Raw genomic sequence first — 17,221 nt, 5'->3', positions numbered from 1 at the left:
AAAAAGTTGTAGATTGTAAAATGTCTAATTGCAAAGCTAGAATGAATGCAGTGACCCACCAAAATTAATGTATAATCATGGGATATCTTCTGCTGTCCTCAGGTTTTGCACCTTTTGCATTCCCAGCTGGATGCAGCACAGCAGATTTCTCAGCAGTTGAGCTGGCAGGACACTTTGATTCGACTGTTCTTGAAAGAAAACTCAGTTGTCCAGATTGGCTTGAAAGAGACCAGGGCTGATTCCTCAAGGGAAGAGGAAAAAAAGCTTCCTGCTGAAGAGCTTCAGAAACATCAACCTGATAAGACAGAGGGAGACAAAACTGGAAGGAGAAAGGTTTTGGAGGTTGTCTAGACTAGAAGGGCTGTAAATATTTCTGTTCTTTTGTAGGGGGGTAATACTGAACTCATACAGTTACTTACCGACATCCTACTGTGTATAATGTGGAAAGGCATTGAAAAATCTGATGCTGCTGCTTGGATTGAGCGAGGGCAGGTGTTTTCTGCACTGACCAAACTGGGGATGTCTAATGAGTTGCTGCAACCTTCTGATGAAATAAAACTCAAGTGAGTGTCCGGTTCAAGGATGGATTGTTTCATCTCTTTTGAGGGAAAACAGGGAAAGGGGCTTTAGTGAAGCAGGGAAGGGGCGGGTGTTTCACAACAAGATGTACTTTTCTTCACATACTGTCAGAAGTATATTCTGCTACCTATTTAGTAGTATCACATGGTGATAAGGTTTTGAAAATGTATCGCTGGTTTTGTGAGCTTTTCGAAATCTCTTTTACCTCATTAATTTATCGAGAAGATGACAGTTATGTCACTGCAGACTAAGATGCTCAATTAAATACTTAATTGGATTTTTTTTAGGCCACTTACACTTAGAACGTATAATAATGACTTTGGGATTTTGTTTTCCATGCAGCTTGCTGGAGAAGATGTTAGAATGGTCAGTCACTGACAACAGAGATTCAAAAGCTCTCCCTGCACATGCTGAAAATGCCTTCATGCTCTTGCTAATTGTACAAGACTTCCTGCAGGCAGAAGGACTAGTTAATTCAAATTTATGGACAGAAAAGGTACAGTAACTACATAATGGAAGTACTGTATATGGGCTGAAATACTACTGAAAAAGTTGTCAGCTTGGATACTGCTGTTCCTTCTAGGCTTGTTTTTAAATGGTAGATACTACAGAGTGAGTGTCTGCAGTGGAATGGGTTAGCTTGCCCCTTAAGGAGTAAAAAAGCGTGAATACTTACCACAGGGAATATAGTTAATTTAGCAAATTAAATAGGCCTCTAAGTGGTGGTACTCTTTATTGAAAATCCAGGTATTTTTCAGACTGGAGAGGTATTTAGAAAATGTAGGAGCTAATGAAACAGTGTCAGTTGTAGCCTAAGCAGATTTTGCACCGTTTATCAGCAGGTATGATGCATTGTGTGTGTCCTGATTAAAAAAACCAGCCAAAACTCTGCTCTCAGTTGCAAGCTGAGAAATGTCACTTCTGGGCTTTGACCCCTGTTGGAAGTTCAACATAAGGTTGTGCATATATATGCAAATAACTCAGTTTTCTATATCAGAATCAGAAACATGAGATCTGTGGAAGAAAATTATAATCAACGCAATAGGTAATGTAAAGGAGCTTTCTGCCATCTGGCTCTTTCTCCTGCCTTTTAGATCCCCATCATTTGCCTCAACATTTGTGTCGTTTCTGGCAGTAGTCTTGTTTCCTTTGCTGAGTTGTCATTGCTTTTCCATTTTTCAAGGCTAAAGGGGAGAGGCATTGTATGGAGCCACCACCACTCTTTTACATTTCAGTAATTTATTAGGGAATGCATGAAGGTATAGTGGTTTTAAGCAAATACATCTGGATAGTGAAATGTGCCATTTACCTGCAAATACCTACCCTGGTGTAGAAATACTGAACAGAAAGGATTGCCTCCTATATTTTTTTAAAGACATTTATAGCTTGTTACACAGTTTCAGGTGTTTCACTAAATCAGATATTCATGAAGGAAGCCTTGTTTTCCTTCTCAAGGCACTCTGTGCATTGCTATTGCTGGTAAATTACTAGCATTACAGTCAAATAATTTAAAATACAAAGCAAGAGAATGAAGTCCTATCTATACTAAAGGCAGAAATTGCAAGTTGGTGTGAGATCTGTGCTATTTAGTAATAGTGTCTTTTCAGTTGTAGTAATCCTACTTGTGGAGCCTTTAGCTTTCCTAAGGAAATGACATTTACTGGACGTCAATTATAGGCAAAAACATATGCATATATACCACATGTTGGTTTTGGCTTTATTCAGGAGAGACACTTAAGTTTACTGTATGGAGCTAGAGATATTTTTTTGTAGTCAGGAATTGTTTTGCAGTGCGGTGTTCTGGGATAATTTTCTGGATTTGGGTAAGTTAGAGCTGTGAACACAGCCTCTTCTTCAGCTAGTTGAAATGATTGTGTTTCCAGCTGGAGTAGCTGTTGTGAATTTTATTTCACGCCAATCTGTTTTTGCAATAGCTCTTGGAAGAACTGGTGACTCTCATGGACAGCCTGTCCGTCTGGTACTCTGCTGGCCCAGAGGCAAACAGGCTTTCACAGGTACAAGTCCGGTTGCTCCTTGGATTCATTGCACAAGATAACCTACAGGTTGGTGGCAAATTCCTACTAGTAGTGCTGTGTTTTAAGCGCGTGTTTGTTGTAACTGTTGTGGTTTATGGGTGTCGAGGTTTTGATTGTGGGGTGACAATAAAACCGTGGCAGATGTATTGTTAACCTCCTCTCCCCCACAACTTCTGCCTTCAGCTCCTCCCTCTCCTCCCTTCGCACTCAGCACAGGCGATTGGGAGGGAAAGAAGGAGGGAGAGAAGAGAGTTGGAAAAATTAAAGATGTTTTACTAATGCTACTAAGAAGAATAGAGAAAATAAAACAAAATGTACAAAACCAATCTTGAAAGTCCCGGCAACTGCAGAGCCGGCACCCGAAGTCCTGAACTGGACTCTGCAGCCAACCGGAGCTGGATTCAGTCTGTCACTGGCCTCAGCTGGCAGGGACGACTCGCAAGGTCCTCTCCTAATGTCGGCCACAAGGAAAAGGGACAAGAATCCTCGTGATCTCCCATTTTTATATGTAGTATCACGTGAATGGGATGTTATACTAAGTTGGTCCATTTTTGGTCACCTATTTCTCCTTGCCCCTCTTGTGAGATGTGCATCCATCCTTATCAGTGACCTTGCATACCGTTGTTATGTCTACCAAAATATGTATCTAGCTTTGCAGGAAAATGCAGCTAATAAGAAGGCTTTAGCTGACATCTAGTGAGTTTGATGGCAGTCCTTCCTCCTTGTGCAGGGAAGATGTTTGCCTTAATTCTTACCATTTGCAAATTTACCCCGCAGTCTTGCCAATGTGCACCTTCTGAGCATGAGAACGAGGTAGAGGCCAAGCTGTTGGAAGCTGGGACTATGTAGGCACTACTAGTGGCAGTAAGATAGTGATTCTGATTGTGACGTTTTGTTTCTACCATAAAATACATCTATTTGTAGTTTGGGGTTTATGTATTTTAAGTGCACGTGAACCTGGACTGTTCTGCCAAATCAACATTTGGAGCAAAGTTAGCAGGGCTGTGCCTGGAATGAGCCCTTCAGAAAAGCCAGGCCTGTTAGTTTATGTTTGGGCTTGTCTTAATGCAGCTGTTTGTGGTTGCAGTGGACTCAGGTTTGGTCTATTACTTATGGATAAGTGGTCAGTGTCCATATTTGATGGATGTGTGCCTTAGGCTTCCCAGGATGCAGCCAGAATATGTCCATATTCCTGTGCTGGAAATCACTATTTTGAGTATTGCATTCATTTTTTGTTGTTTTTCTGTGTAGGTCTGTGCTATGGCAGCAGCCAAACTAAACACACTTCTTCAGACCAAAGTAGTTGAGAGCCAGCCCAAAGCGTGCTACATCCTGGGGAAGCTGGAAGGCATCTTGAGTAGATCAATTGAAAAGAAGACAGAAACTTACTCATTTTTGATTCCCCTTGTTCGGACATTGGTATCCAAGATTTATGAACTTCTTTTCATGAACCTGCATCTCCCTTCATTGCCTCCTACCAATGGCAGCCCATCTTTCTTTGAGGATTTTCAAGAATACTGCAGCTCTGCTGAGTGGCAAGTGTATATTGGCAAATATGTAAGTAGTAGATTATTTTCCATCATTTTCCCTCTCTTTTTAGCCACGAAAGCAGAGAAACTCATTCAGAAATCACATTGTGCTTTTTGTTTTGCTGGAACCAGATTATTCCAAATATGAAGCAGTATGAAGAGAATTCATTCAGACATGATCACGAGCAGATGACACTTTATTGGAGGGATTGTTCTGAAGCATTTATGGTGAACATGCACAAGCGAGACCGGGAGAGAGGAGAAAGTAAGCTTAAATTTCAGGTAAGGTTTTGAGTGAGTGCAAGTTTATCTTAGAACTATCTTGGGAGTTGCCTTCTAAAAGATGGAGAAACTGAATTCCAGGATGCTCCAATTCAAGTGATTGCAGGCAGGTTGATTAGTTTAAGATGTTACAGGCAATGTGACTTGATACACTTGTAGGATTTTCTTTTAATTATGTTCTTTCTATTTAAGAGTCTTATCTGTAAGCAGAATTATTTAAGAACATGAGGCCTTTCTCATAGTGCAGCAACCTGGAATTATGCTCAGATATAAGCTGCATGTTCTTTTACTTTGGTTTGAATTATTAAAATCTCTTATCCATTATGAGATGAGTCAGCGTGTGTGGTGTGTGTGTATGTTTTGTTTTGTGTGGGTTTTTTGTTTGGTTTGGTTTCGTTTTGTTTCATTTTTCTTTCGGTTTTTTTTGTTGTTGTTTTTGGTGGTGGTTGTTGTTTACCCTATTTCAATACAATGAAAGTGTTTAAAATACTGAACAGCTCCTATTTAACATGAAACTTTTGGAAAAACTGTTTCTCAACTGACTCAGTTTAGGCAGTAGAATTAAGCAGTAATTACAGCAAATATAGCTAAGTTACATTTCTCTTGTTTTCTCTTTGTCTACTGAATAAGGATCCTTATAGTAAGTCCTCTTTTATTCAAGTAGCTAAAGGAAGGATAGAATGAGAGTCACATTCTAGAACAGGAGTTTAAAGAAAAATCCTACCTGTTACAATAGGATTACCATACTGACCACTTTTCTGATGACGAAGAATTCTTTTCATCTGGATTCAGAATGGATAATACTTTCTTCACATCTTAAAGTCAAAGTTTGGTGCCTTTTCTTCCAGCACTAAGCTTCTTAAAATTTTCCTTGTAAGCATTACCTTAAATTTTCAGAAATTTTTACCGCTTAGGCTTCGTTGTTCCTTCTTAATTGGTGAGAATCCTTGCAAGCCACAAAACTGTGTTTTCAAAGGTCAGAGTTATTTCAGTGCTAGATCTGTTTTTAATGGTCTTTCAGGAGCATTTTGTGGAACCGTTCGGCAGAAAAGCTCGACAGGAAAATCTGCGCTACAACAGTATGTTAAAGCAACTTCACGGTCAACACACAGCTACTCTGAGACAGTGGAGAGCAGCCCAGCTCTACCTCCTCTCTGAACGTGGCCCTTGGGCTGAGATGTAAGAAGTTTTTAAATCAAACTGTATATGATACTTAAAAGGAGTTTGCTCACATGACTAACTTAACTGTTTCATGTGAACCGTGGCAGATTGACTCCGATAACAATTCTTGAGACGTAAAGTTAACATTCAGTGCATCTTTTATAACGTGTCCTGCATTTAGTTAGCAAAATGCAAAGTTTCAAGCATAGTGCCGAGGTAGTTTTCTGGGTACTCTTGCCAAGTGACCAAAAAAATTAGTTATCAGTGAAGTGATTGCAAAAACTTTTTGAGACATCCTACAGATAGGTGGCTCTGTTGGAAAAGAGATAACAGACTTGTTAAGAAAGACTTTGAGTTATTATGCGTTAAGTTGGTTTCAGTTTAAAATAATAATAATAGAAAATAAATACTGTTTGCAAAGTACTTTAGGTTCATCAGAACTGCAAGATGAAATATAAAATTAAAACGCAGTTTATTGCTTTTCTGTTTTACAGTGTACAAGTGGATGACCAGTATTTTTCTAAATATGTACTGTTTCGTAACGAATTCACATAGGTCTTTACCTTCTTTTAACTGTTTTTATGGATATTCTTGTATTCCAAGGGAACAGCGTCCTATTCACTGGAAACTTTCAAATGTGGAAAATTTTTCACGTATGAAACTAAAACTGGTGCAGAATTACAACTTCAACTCTCATCAGGATGCTAGTGACCTGAGAGATAATTTAGGTAAAGTTGGATTGTATTTGCTATTTCACTTGGGATTCTTCAGTCTTTACTGAAGAAAGATACACACTTTACTCTTTGTATTTAAGAATTGTATTTAAATACTCTTTGTATTTATTTCCTCTATAGTAAAATATGTGACGTAAGAGTGGTACTTTCACCTGAAACACCATCTTCCTACTGAGCAGAATTAATTTCCCCTTGTTTATTCAAATGTGAGTTTTTGTGCCAAAAAGTTAAAGAAAGCCTTTGGTTTAAAATAAACAGTCACACAGCTTTCTTGCATAAGATTGTTTCAAGAAAAGGACACAATGAGATCAGAGTATGCATGCACTATTTCTTTACAACCTTTTAGAGCTTATAATTAAAATGTGTAGATATGAAGCACTTTGTTTCAGAAATATGCCAAACAGCAGAGTTAGGGGTGCAAACTGTTATTTAAGTTAGGTGTGTTGGATGTCAAGACTTGAGACAAAAAAAATAACTCTTTTAAACCCAAGTAAGCAAAAAATAAATGCAGTGTATTTCCATGAAATCTGCACACTTTAACCATGTTTGACAGAACACTGCAAAATATTTTGTTGGAAATGTCCACATCAAAATTCAGTTTTCTAATGTGTTTGTGTCTTCCTGTTGTACTGTTACGATTTGATATGTATATCATGTAGTTCAGGGAGTATCTTTAGTGTTCTGCTTCTCCCAAAAGTATCTAAGAAGTCTTGTTATTTTTTACTCAGTTAAAACCAACATCTGGGCAGGAACAACCCCAGGTTCCAGTATAAGTTGGGGAATGACCTATTAGAGAGCAGTGTAGGGGAAAGGGACCTGGCGGTCCTGGGGACAGCAGGGTGACCATGAGCCAGCACTGGGCCCTTGTGGCCAGGAAGCCAATGGTACCTGGGGTGGGTTAGAAGGGGGTGGTCAGTAGGTCAGAGAGGTTCTCCTGCCCCTCTGCTCTGCCCTGGGGAGACCGCACCTGGAATATTGTGTCCAGTTGTGGCCCCTCAGTTCCAGCAGGACAGGGAACTGCTGGAGAGAGTCCAGCGCAGCCACCAAGATGCTGCAGGGAGTGGAGCATCTCCCGTGTGAGGAAAGGCTGAGGGAGCTGGGGCTCTGGAGCTGGACAAGAGGAGACTGAAGGGGGACTCATTCATGGGGATCAATATGGAAAGGGTGAGTGTCAGGAGGATGGAGCCAGGCTCTTCTGGTGACAACCAGGGACAGGACAAGGGGCAGTGGGTGCAAACTGGAACACAGGAGGTTCCACTTAAATTTGAGAAGAAACTTCTTCTCAGTGATGGTGACAGAGCCTGGCCCAGGCTGCCCAGGGAGGTTGTGGAGTCTCCTACTCTGGAAACATTCAAGCCCGCCTGGACACCTTCCTGTGTAACCTCATCTGGGTGTTCCTGCTCCATGGGAGGATTGCACTGGATGAGCTTTCGAGGTCCCTTCCGATCCCTGACATTCTGGGATTCTGTGTTTTGACAGCAGAAGATACACTCAGGAGTTCAGCTTTCCCAAAATGTTGTAGCAAACATTTTGTGAGCTGCAATATCTGTTTCTGACAGGTGTGCACCAGACACAGCCTTCTAGTGACTCTCTGCTGCTGGAGGTGGTGAAGCAGGTGAAAGTGAGTGACTTGGAAGATGATGTTCTTGAACTACCAGAAGAAGACACTGCAGCCAGTTCCAATTTGTAAGTACAGCAGAGTAGGACTGGGCATGTGATGTTGTGCGTGCATCTATGTGTGTCTGTGCTCTTGAAGTCCAGCAGAGAAGTGGTGCTTCTCTGAGTGATACTCATGTATTTTCTTGTACCATAAAGGTAATTAAACGCTTGTTTGTGGTGTGTCACGTCTGCAGACTTCTGGGTAACCATTTCTTCAAATACTTGTGACGGTAACTTTAGTCACATGAACCAGGACTTAGCGCTGCTCTGGGCCGGATAATTTAAGCACCCAGCAATTAAATAAGAAAGGGAAATGCAGCCTCATGTTTTTGTACTTCAGGGGAGGTCAAGTCCATTGTGCCCGATACTGAAATATCAAGCCTGAAGAGTGCTGCTATGAAATGGTGTTTTGTAGTCTAGTCTGGAACATGCAAGACTGCTGATGGAAGTACCTTCGTGTAGTCCTTTATGTTGTACTTTTAATGCCATTCAAATGTCATTATTTTCTGAACTGTACTCTTACCAAGTACCCAAGTAACTGCGTAATCTTCCTAACACTTAGTGGTATTTTTATAGGGATGAGAAGGATGAGCAAAGTCAGAAAGAAAAGCTGATATTGTCTGAAGACTGTGAACTCATTACAGTAATTAATGTGATACCTGGCAGGCTGGAGATCACTACCCAGCACATCTATTTCTTTGACAGCAGCATTGAAAAAGAGGAAGGTGAGTGTGATCAGTGTCTCTTTCTGTTCAGTGCAGTTCAGCATTCTGTTTTCAGTAGGCTGAGTTGGATTTTTTTTGAGACTGAGTGTCAAACTACTTATGAAGAGACAAGTTGTGCATTGGTACTTGAAATCAATATTGTACTTGGTGATCAGTAGCTGGCTGATCCCTTCAGAATCAAGAATCTGGAATTGTACTTGCTGAGCTGCTAAATGGATTCACCATTCTGAGTATTTCTTTAAAAAATTAACCTATTAAAAAAAATTAATTTTGTCTACAAAATGTTATTACCTCTAAATTTTTGGCACCTCCATGTTCTCCCTGACAAATGTTTCACTTTTACATTGATCAAAAAGTTGTAGTAAGTGATGATTAAAAGGTATGTGACCATCAATCACGTATACTATTTCAGTGAACTTTAATAGAATATACATAGCTGAGTATGAAAACAGTGACCTGAAATGTTTGACAAATACTGGTAAAATTTTCAAAACCAGTATATCAAGTAGTTGACCTTTTGGGAATTCTAAACATAAAAGCCTCTATTCAAGCCTGTTTAAGAGACTGAAGGGGGTTGGTTCATATTTTTTATCAACAGAATACATTTATGAAGTGACCTTGATCAGAAAGCAAAAACAATTATACACTCCATCAGATATTCCCTGCTGCCTCTTTCTTTCAGTAGAACAATAGCTGAAGTTACATTTTCCTAGTAAGATGGTTAATCAAGCCGCACATGAAATTGAGCTTTTCTAGGGATAACTCTGGGGTGATTGGAAATGATACTGCGTTATGTCTAAATGAAAAGTTTTTGATATAAGCCCAGTCAACAATTAAAATTGTCTTCCTAGGAGTAGGTTTTGATTTCAAATGGCACCTTTCTCAAATTCGAGAGATCCATTTGCGTCGGTACAACCTGAGGAGGTCAGCTTTGGAGATCTTCCTGACCGACCAAACCAACTATTTCCTCAACCTCAATAAGGAGGTAGGCAGTGGCATTGGCAGTGGTTCCTGGCGGCAGCGGCTCAGCTCGTAACTCCAAGAGGTCGCGCGCAAGGGGCGGAGCCTCGACGAGAATCCCGTTTTTTACAGCCTGATCAGATCTGACTGTGGGCATTCCAGGAGCTTCTCTGCACCCCCACCCTGGCTGTGGGTGCCCCTGAAGCCTCCAAACATCCCCCACACTGGCCGTGGGCGCCCAGCGGCTCCCTGGTGCCTTGGCACTCCCTTCTCTTAATGACCCTGGCCGGGGGCTCTGGGGCCAAACAAAAGCAGCTGTTGGCCTCAAGCAGCAGAGAGAGGGAGATGTGTCTACTCCTTCCATATCAAAGGAGGGAGGGGGAGAGAGGGGGGCTTGCATTCTGCCACAGTCAGTCCATGAATAGCTCCTATAAAATGTTGTGGACACTTGGGTTTGTGGGTTTTGTTTGTTCGTTTTTAGCAAATAATAATTTTGTAGGAAAAACATTGGTATAATTTTATTTGAAGAGCAGCAGTATTTCCTAGAAGACTTCTGTGGCAACAGTGATTTTTTTACTGTGTAGCATCTACACATAAGTGAAAAAATCTGCTTCATGTTATTTGTTGCCTTTGTATCCTGTAATTGAAGGATGTCATGTCCATCCATGTCCAAATGTTTTATGCAGCAAGAGATAGAAGTGTTTAAAGCATAATTGTATTCCGTTTATTTCACGTTTTAAGTAGCAGAGAAGCTGTTTACTTGTCAGCTTCAGTCTCTAGAATAATTGTTTTATTCATGCTACTTTCTAACAGGTACGCAACAAAGTATATAGTCGAATATTGTCACTGCGTTCTCCAAATATTTCTGGGACAAGATCTCTGCAGGAACTTTTTAAAGCTTCAGGTCTGATGCAGGTATGAGACTTCAGCACAAACGGTCTAAAGCATTCCTCTGCTTCCTGAAGGAGTCCTGGAACATCCTGGACTACTGATTTGGCTTTTTTCCCCCAGTGTTTAGATGGCGACTGCCAATTTCTGTACCTTCGGTCTCGCCCCTGAACTTTCACATGCATATTCTTAGAACCACTGTGTTCCGTTGTGTACAGTCAGTGAGGTAAACGGATGGAGCAGCCTCTTGTGTTGATGAGATTGTGACAAGGGTTCCAACAAGAGTAGAAAACATGTAGCAGACCTGCTTCTATTTTCAGTCCATGATACTGAGTGCTCATTTTGGAACTTTTTTCACTACATGCATGGATAATTTTCCCTGCTACCTTTTCATGATGGAGCTTTCAATGAAACTCATGAAGATTAAGCAGGAAATATGATCTTAAGGGAATTAGTAACATTGGTATAAAAGGAAAATGTCAAAGGAAATGTCAATAATTGCTACTGGTGTCATGCATTACCTCATTCGAGTAGAACCTTTTACAACACTTCATATCCAGCTTCAAAGTGTCTGTATTACCCTAAATATGGATACATTTTTAAATGTAGTAGATGTGTTTTTAATTTCCATCTCTTCATACCATTCTTGCAGTTGTGTGTCTTTCACTTGCCAGTGCTGTCCTCTGGCAGATAAACAATGCCACAACGTATAATTTGCAATAGTGGTATCTTTCATGTACTGACTTCCATTGTATCTTTTTCTGTTTTTCAGAAATGGGTGAATAGAGAAATATCCAACTTTGACTACCTTATTCAGCTGAAAACAATGGCAGGACGAACTTACAATGACCTTGCTCAATATCCTGTGGTAATTAAAAAAGAATAATTTTTTTTGTTTTTTGCCAGTTGTATTTTTTCTATTTTGAAAGATGGATTTTTAATCTCAGTTTTGTCTTTGACTCTTTTATAGTTCCCTTGGATTTTATGAGATTATACTTCAGAAGAACTGGACCTGAACAATCCTGCAGTCTTTAGAGATCTGTCCAAACCCATAGGGGTGGTAAATGAAAAGAATGCCAAGGCTGTGAAAGAGAAGTATGTACCAGAACACTCCGTTCTATTTCTCTATCTTTTCTGAGCCTTCAGGCTAATAACATATTTCAAAAATAAAGTTGTGACAGTGAAAGTTTTAAAAACTAGTTTTATAACATCACAGGTGCATTTGCAAAGGTTACGATTTGTTGTTCCTACTGTATTCAGATGAGTTAGCTTAGATGGCACTGAAAGGACAAATTTTCAATTGTTTCTGAGATGTGGAGATAAAAACACTAAAAGGCTGGAGAAACACTTAAAGACCCAGCAGCTTGCAGAGAGAATACTATGTCCCATGTCTGCTTCAAGATAAGGAATGCAAAATCATACTGTGAGTTGAGCTGCCTGTGCTGAGAGGTAACATCGAACCAGAGTCTGTGCTTCCTGCTCTTTTTTTCAAGCATAGATTATTATCTTTGAAATAAAATATAACTCAGTGACTTGCAGCAACTCCTCTGTAGGTAGGAATGACAAGTACTTACTTACACCCGCACATCTGTGTAGCAATCCTTCTTTTTTTGCTGGTGTGGGGAGTGAGTGTGCCATCCGTCATACCACATTGCACCAGTCAGACAGCTTCCAAAACCAGCTTTCTTCAGAAAACTTGGAACATGGAGAATTGTCGTTGAATGATTAGGCTCTGCCCTTGACTGTATTGAAATTGTAGTTAGTCGTACTGCTGGAGAACCAATTTCTCTTACCAGCCTTGTGCCACTGAGCAATATATCAGCCAGATGGTGGCGGGGCACTGTACAGTGAGGTTGCCTGTAGAAAAGTGTCAATTAAATCTCTTTTCTGCATCTTGACACAGTCACACACACAATCTTTTTATCTTTTTTTTTTTCTTTTTCTTAAATCTTGCAAGAAACAAGTCCCTTCAATAATATCTGTACAGCTTAGTGATGTAGGGGGGCTTGTCTGTTGCATTAAGTCATACTAAATCAGTCCTGTCTTGCCCTTTATGCAGTTTCTGACAGCTGATAGCAACTGCCTAGGGAAGAGTATAAGAACAGGTATGCAAAGGCTTCATCTGGTGTACATTTCTGTCTTTCAGAAGTCTTTTTCTTAGGGACTTTTGAAGTCAGAATTGAAGTCCTCATGTTTAACAAAACACAATGTATTTTTCTCTTATAGAATGCTGTGATCCACATGTCAATCAACTGTAGTGCTCAGTTGTATTTATAAATCTTTATTGTGTTTTAGATATGAGAATTTCGAGGATCCCCTGGGGATGATTGACAAATTTCACTATGGGACACACTACTCAAATGCTGCTGGTGTCATGCATTACCTCATTCGAGTAGAACCTTTCACAACACTTCATATCCAGCTTCAAAGTGGCAGGTATACTGTGAGCAAATGAGCAGCACCCTCATTTTGCTTCATTACCAGTTTACTGAGGGAGTGAACCAAGTCTAACCTGGGATTTCTGATCTGCAGGTTTGACTGTGCTGACAGGCAGTTCCACTCTATTCCTGCTACATGGCAGGCGCTCATGGACAACCCCAATGATGTCAAGGAACTTATCCCAGAGTTCTTCTACTTTCCAGAGTTCCTGGAGAATCAAAATGGTAAACTGACTACGCCAAATATTCTCATAGAAAGCTGTTCTAGTGTTCTTCAGAGAAGAATTGTTACAACCATTTGTGAATGCTGTGGAACACTTCCTATGTAAACTTTATAGTGTGCTTGTAGAAATTACTTTAATCATCATGCTGGCTTCAGATTGTTTAATGAAGACATCAGTTGTGTTAAGCAACAGCCTCAATGTTGTTGATAAATTCAGACTAGGGACTTAAGGATGGCTAAAAATAGTGTTGTTTACCTAATGTAAAATACCAGAGATGATCATTTGGATGTTTGAAAAAGAAAAAAATTACAGCAGTTAATACTGATTAAATAATTAGCAAAAGTTAATATAGGCTAATTAGTATTCTTTTTACTGGGTTCATTGGATGATAGAGTTTGGACATCTTCAAACATGTGAGATCTTTTATTTGCTCTAGGCAACCAATGTATTTTCTGCTTGCTACAGTTACCTTCCAATGTAATGTTAAATCACCTGATTTTAGAGCCTTGTAAGGTTTCAGTGCCCACAAGGAAAAAAAAATGACTGATAATGCTGATTGCAAAGACAGCATCCTGCATTCTGATGTGAGACTCCTAGCCAGTTTTTAATTCACATTTATTGCATAGCGAATGGGTTTTCTACCTATTACACAATTTAAAAATGGATTTGTATGTGTGTTGCTGCTAATTTATTCTGCTAGCTACAGTCTACAAGAGTTCTAAGTTATAAAAATTGGAAACATCCAGGTCACACTTTCAAAAGTGATTTAAGCATTTAGAGTCGTTTTAGTGAAACCTGGTGGGATTTAAGACTTCTTGAAGCCTTGATACTACAAGCATTGAAACCTGAAAGTAACTTCATTCTTATGAATAACCTCATTGAAATGCTTTGGACTCTTAGTCCTGCTAAAAGAAAGCAAATGCAAATCTGTTTACAGGTAGCTGTGTAAATGATTAATGCTACTTTGAAGGCTGAGAGTTCAGCTTTGGAATAATTTAGGTACTTCGGACAATTGTTATCCTGTATTATTTAACTTTTTAAACATTCAGGCAGAACTTGCCCTTGGTGGTAGCGTTGCTGGAAATATACATTAAGAATTTTTCAATATCCTTCCCTTGTATTGAGATAGTAATGCTTTTCAATCTTTATTGAGGTATCAAGATACTTGAAATATTTTGTAGTAACTCTTAAAATTCTCCAAATTCTTCACTAGGTTTTAACTTAGGTTAGCTTCAAATATCCAAAGAGGTGGTAAATGATGTTGTTCTCCCCAAATGGGCTCACTCCCCAGAAGACTTCATTTATAAACACAGGAAGGCTCTGGTAAGATGGGGTTTATATGTGTGAAATAATGATAAAGCAGGTACACCTCCACATCGTCACTGTGGCTTAAGTGTGAACTACTGAGGCTACATTTGAACTAGAGTGGTGGTTGCGTTTGACATTACAAGGACCGTTAGAACTTTCAGTTAAAAGCGCTGTGTATGTCCATAAAATGCTCAAAAAAAAAGAAGGGAAGAGCTTGAAGATACGAATCATGTGGGAGTTTGCTGCCCTAAGAATGCACAATTAGGTGGGTTTAGGTGATAAGGCTTCCCTTGCTTTTTAAAGAGTATGCTTTATGGTTCTCAAGAGCTAGCAGCTTACCTTCCATTGCATAGTTGCATTTCGAGAGTCTAGATGTGCTGCTGTGCTGGATTAATTTTCCCTCTTACTGGCGGTTACTACCCTTAACGCACATGGATATTCTCATACTTCTGCCCTATACATTGGTGTATACCTAGTTTTGGAATTAAATATCTTTTGGAATTAAATCTCTTTCACAGAAAATAGTAAATATTTCAAGAAAGCAGCAGTTCTTATTCTTACAAGAGTATTTTTCTGTTCTAGGAATCTGAGTATGTTTCCGCTCATCTTCATGAATGGATAGATCTGATTTTTGGCTACAAGCAGAGGGGACCAGCTGCAGTGGAGGCACTCAATGTGTTCTATTATTGTACTTATGAAGGTACAAAGCAGCATGCTCTCTTGTCATTGTCGTCAGACTTGGGGATTTTCAGTCTTAGACAAAAACCACTTGATTTGTGAGCATGCCATATAGTAGCCTATGGTAAGGCAACAGAATTATAGATGAAGCATAACTTGCAGTTTATCGTCAAACTACCAGAATATTTGATTCAGAAGTTGCAAACCCGAAATTTTAATAAAGGTGGCTTTTCAAAGGGCGGCTGTTCCTGGCACTTGTATTTTGTTTCTTAAAGTGCTTGGGGGTTTTTGTTAGTTTCTCATTTGCTTGCTTAAAAGCATTTGTGGGAAGAGGTTTCTTGTGGTTTAGGAGACAAGGCAAGTTGGTTAAAACCAACAAATATTGAAGATAAATGATAGACTGTTAATTCCAAAGCTGAATTTTGAGTGGCTTTTATATGCAATGTGCTGCATGCGTGATGTATATTAAATTTGTTTGATAAGAAAAAAGCCTTCAATTCTTGCACTTTTACAGATACACTTAAAATTCCACTTACTGAGTGGAGTTTTCAGATTACCTTTAACATGAACATTTATTGACTGTTATCAGTTCTCAATAAGTTGTCTGGATCATGTTCTTTTTCCATTTTTCTACCCTTCATCATTCTGGTTGTGATCTAGGGGCTGTGGATTTGGATGTTTTAACAGATGAGAAAGAAAGGAAAGCTTTAGAAGGGATGATAAACAATTTTGGGCAAACTCCATGTCAGCTGTTAAAGGTAATGCTCTTTGTTCCCTCTCAGTGAGACCTTTGTGGTTAAATCCAACCGAGTAACAAAGGACTTTGGAAAAAGAATGAAAAGATGATGGTTTCTAAGAGAATAGTTTGTAATTTTAGGTATTTTAAGTCTTTGCTACATTACCACTGCTAAAGGTCACACTGACGGAAATTTAACATACTGTTTTCGAAAGAAATTAATATACTTTACCAAGAGAAATTAGGTGCTCAAGAGTCTATTTTCCCATTGATTATCAAGAAGTTTCTGAGTATCATGTGACTTGAACAAATGAATAAATTTGTGCAACCTGCTAATCCTTCAAATATTGTCTCCTAGGAGCCCCATCCACAGAGGCTGTCAGCAGAAGAGGTAGTGCAAAGACTGACTAAAAGTGACACCTCCACCCTGAATCTCTTTCAGCACCTCACTGAACTGAAGTCATTCTTCATCGAGGTAGATGTTACCTGAAATTTTGTAAAATCTGATCTGAAATTTCTGACGTGCTTGAAACAAAAGGTCACAACCTAGATGAAAATAAACATGCTTCCTATTTAAGAAAACGTTTTTAAAATGCAAATGTGTCTAAAATGAGCTCTGTCTTCTTAATTAGTTTCATCGAGGTTGAATCCCCTAAATTTGTATCTTCTGGCTGCTTGTGTGGGTGTTTTTTGAGTCTTAAGATGCTAAGAAAACCAAGAACATCACTGGCGGCACCTGAGGACTCCCTGAACTTGGGAGCTAAACTCCCTGATTTAGGACAGAGCCAGGATTTCATTTCTGGTGTCTGCAACAAAGCATCCCTGCATGAACTGGATATGTGTGTTCCAGTGCCTTAGAGGACTCTACATGGCTGACGTTACTCCAGAGCCTTTGGGTTTTACTCTCCACAGATACCAGATTTGTCCTTTAGCTCTTACATATAATCAAACCGAAACTGTGTCCTTTCTCTTAGGGAATCAGTGATGGTGTGCCCATCATCAAAGCTGTTGTCCCCAGGAATCAGGCACGTTCCTTTATTTCTCAGGGAAGCCCAGAGATCTTGGTGAGTTGCATGTGTCAATACTATTCTTAGACTGCAGACAGTCAAATAGGTGTGTATGTTTCATACAACTTGTAGAGAAACACTTCTTAACTGTTCCTGTTCAAATGTGTTCCTTTAACCCATAGTGAATGTCAGCTATAAGTTAAACGTTTGTCTTCTGTAGAGAAACCAGGCTGATTTGTTGAATGGCATTTAAGAACTGATGAGACATGAGTGTCAG

The 17,221-nt window shown here is 39.5% G+C and overlaps 2 pseudogenes across 2 annotated transcripts in view; both read left to right on the top strand.

Moving 5' to 3' along the window:
* Positions 1 to 17,221, top strand: part of LOC308041735 (neurobeachin-like protein 1) — a 347,706-nt pseudogene that overhangs the window by 319,833 nt on the left and 10,652 nt on the right. The gene's annotated exons all lie outside the window — the stretch shown is intronic.
* The window catches only part of LOC308041679 (neurobeachin-like protein 1), a 51,117-nt pseudogene that overhangs the window by 25,136 nt on the left and 8,760 nt on the right, over positions 1 to 17,221 (top strand). The window contains exons 22-42 of the transcript in view: positions 103 to 333; positions 388 to 563; positions 922 to 1,075; positions 2,514 to 2,642; positions 3,867 to 4,172; positions 4,277 to 4,426; positions 5,448 to 5,605; positions 6,191 to 6,315; positions 7,881 to 8,007; positions 8,557 to 8,705; positions 9,557 to 9,690; positions 10,479 to 10,580; positions 11,326 to 11,421; positions 11,524 to 11,648; positions 12,849 to 12,989; positions 13,086 to 13,216; positions 14,429 to 14,538; positions 15,106 to 15,223; positions 15,862 to 15,959; positions 16,296 to 16,412; positions 16,912 to 17,001. The product of the transcript in view is annotated as a neurobeachin-like protein 1 (transcript). The remainder of the gene's footprint in view (positions 1 to 102; positions 334 to 387; positions 564 to 921; positions 1,076 to 2,513; positions 2,643 to 3,866; positions 4,173 to 4,276; positions 4,427 to 5,447; positions 5,606 to 6,190; positions 6,316 to 7,880; positions 8,008 to 8,556; positions 8,706 to 9,556; positions 9,691 to 10,478; positions 10,581 to 11,325; positions 11,422 to 11,523; positions 11,649 to 12,848; positions 12,990 to 13,085; positions 13,217 to 14,428; positions 14,539 to 15,105; positions 15,224 to 15,861; positions 15,960 to 16,295; positions 16,413 to 16,911; positions 17,002 to 17,221) is intronic.

This window comes from Nesoenas mayeri, assembly GCF_963082525.1.
Source record: "Nesoenas mayeri genome assembly, chromosome: 6".
NCBI classification, from domain to species: Eukaryota; Metazoa; Chordata; class Aves; order Columbiformes; family Columbidae; genus Nesoenas; species Nesoenas mayeri.
This window is presented reverse-complemented; position numbering and strand designations above follow the sequence as displayed.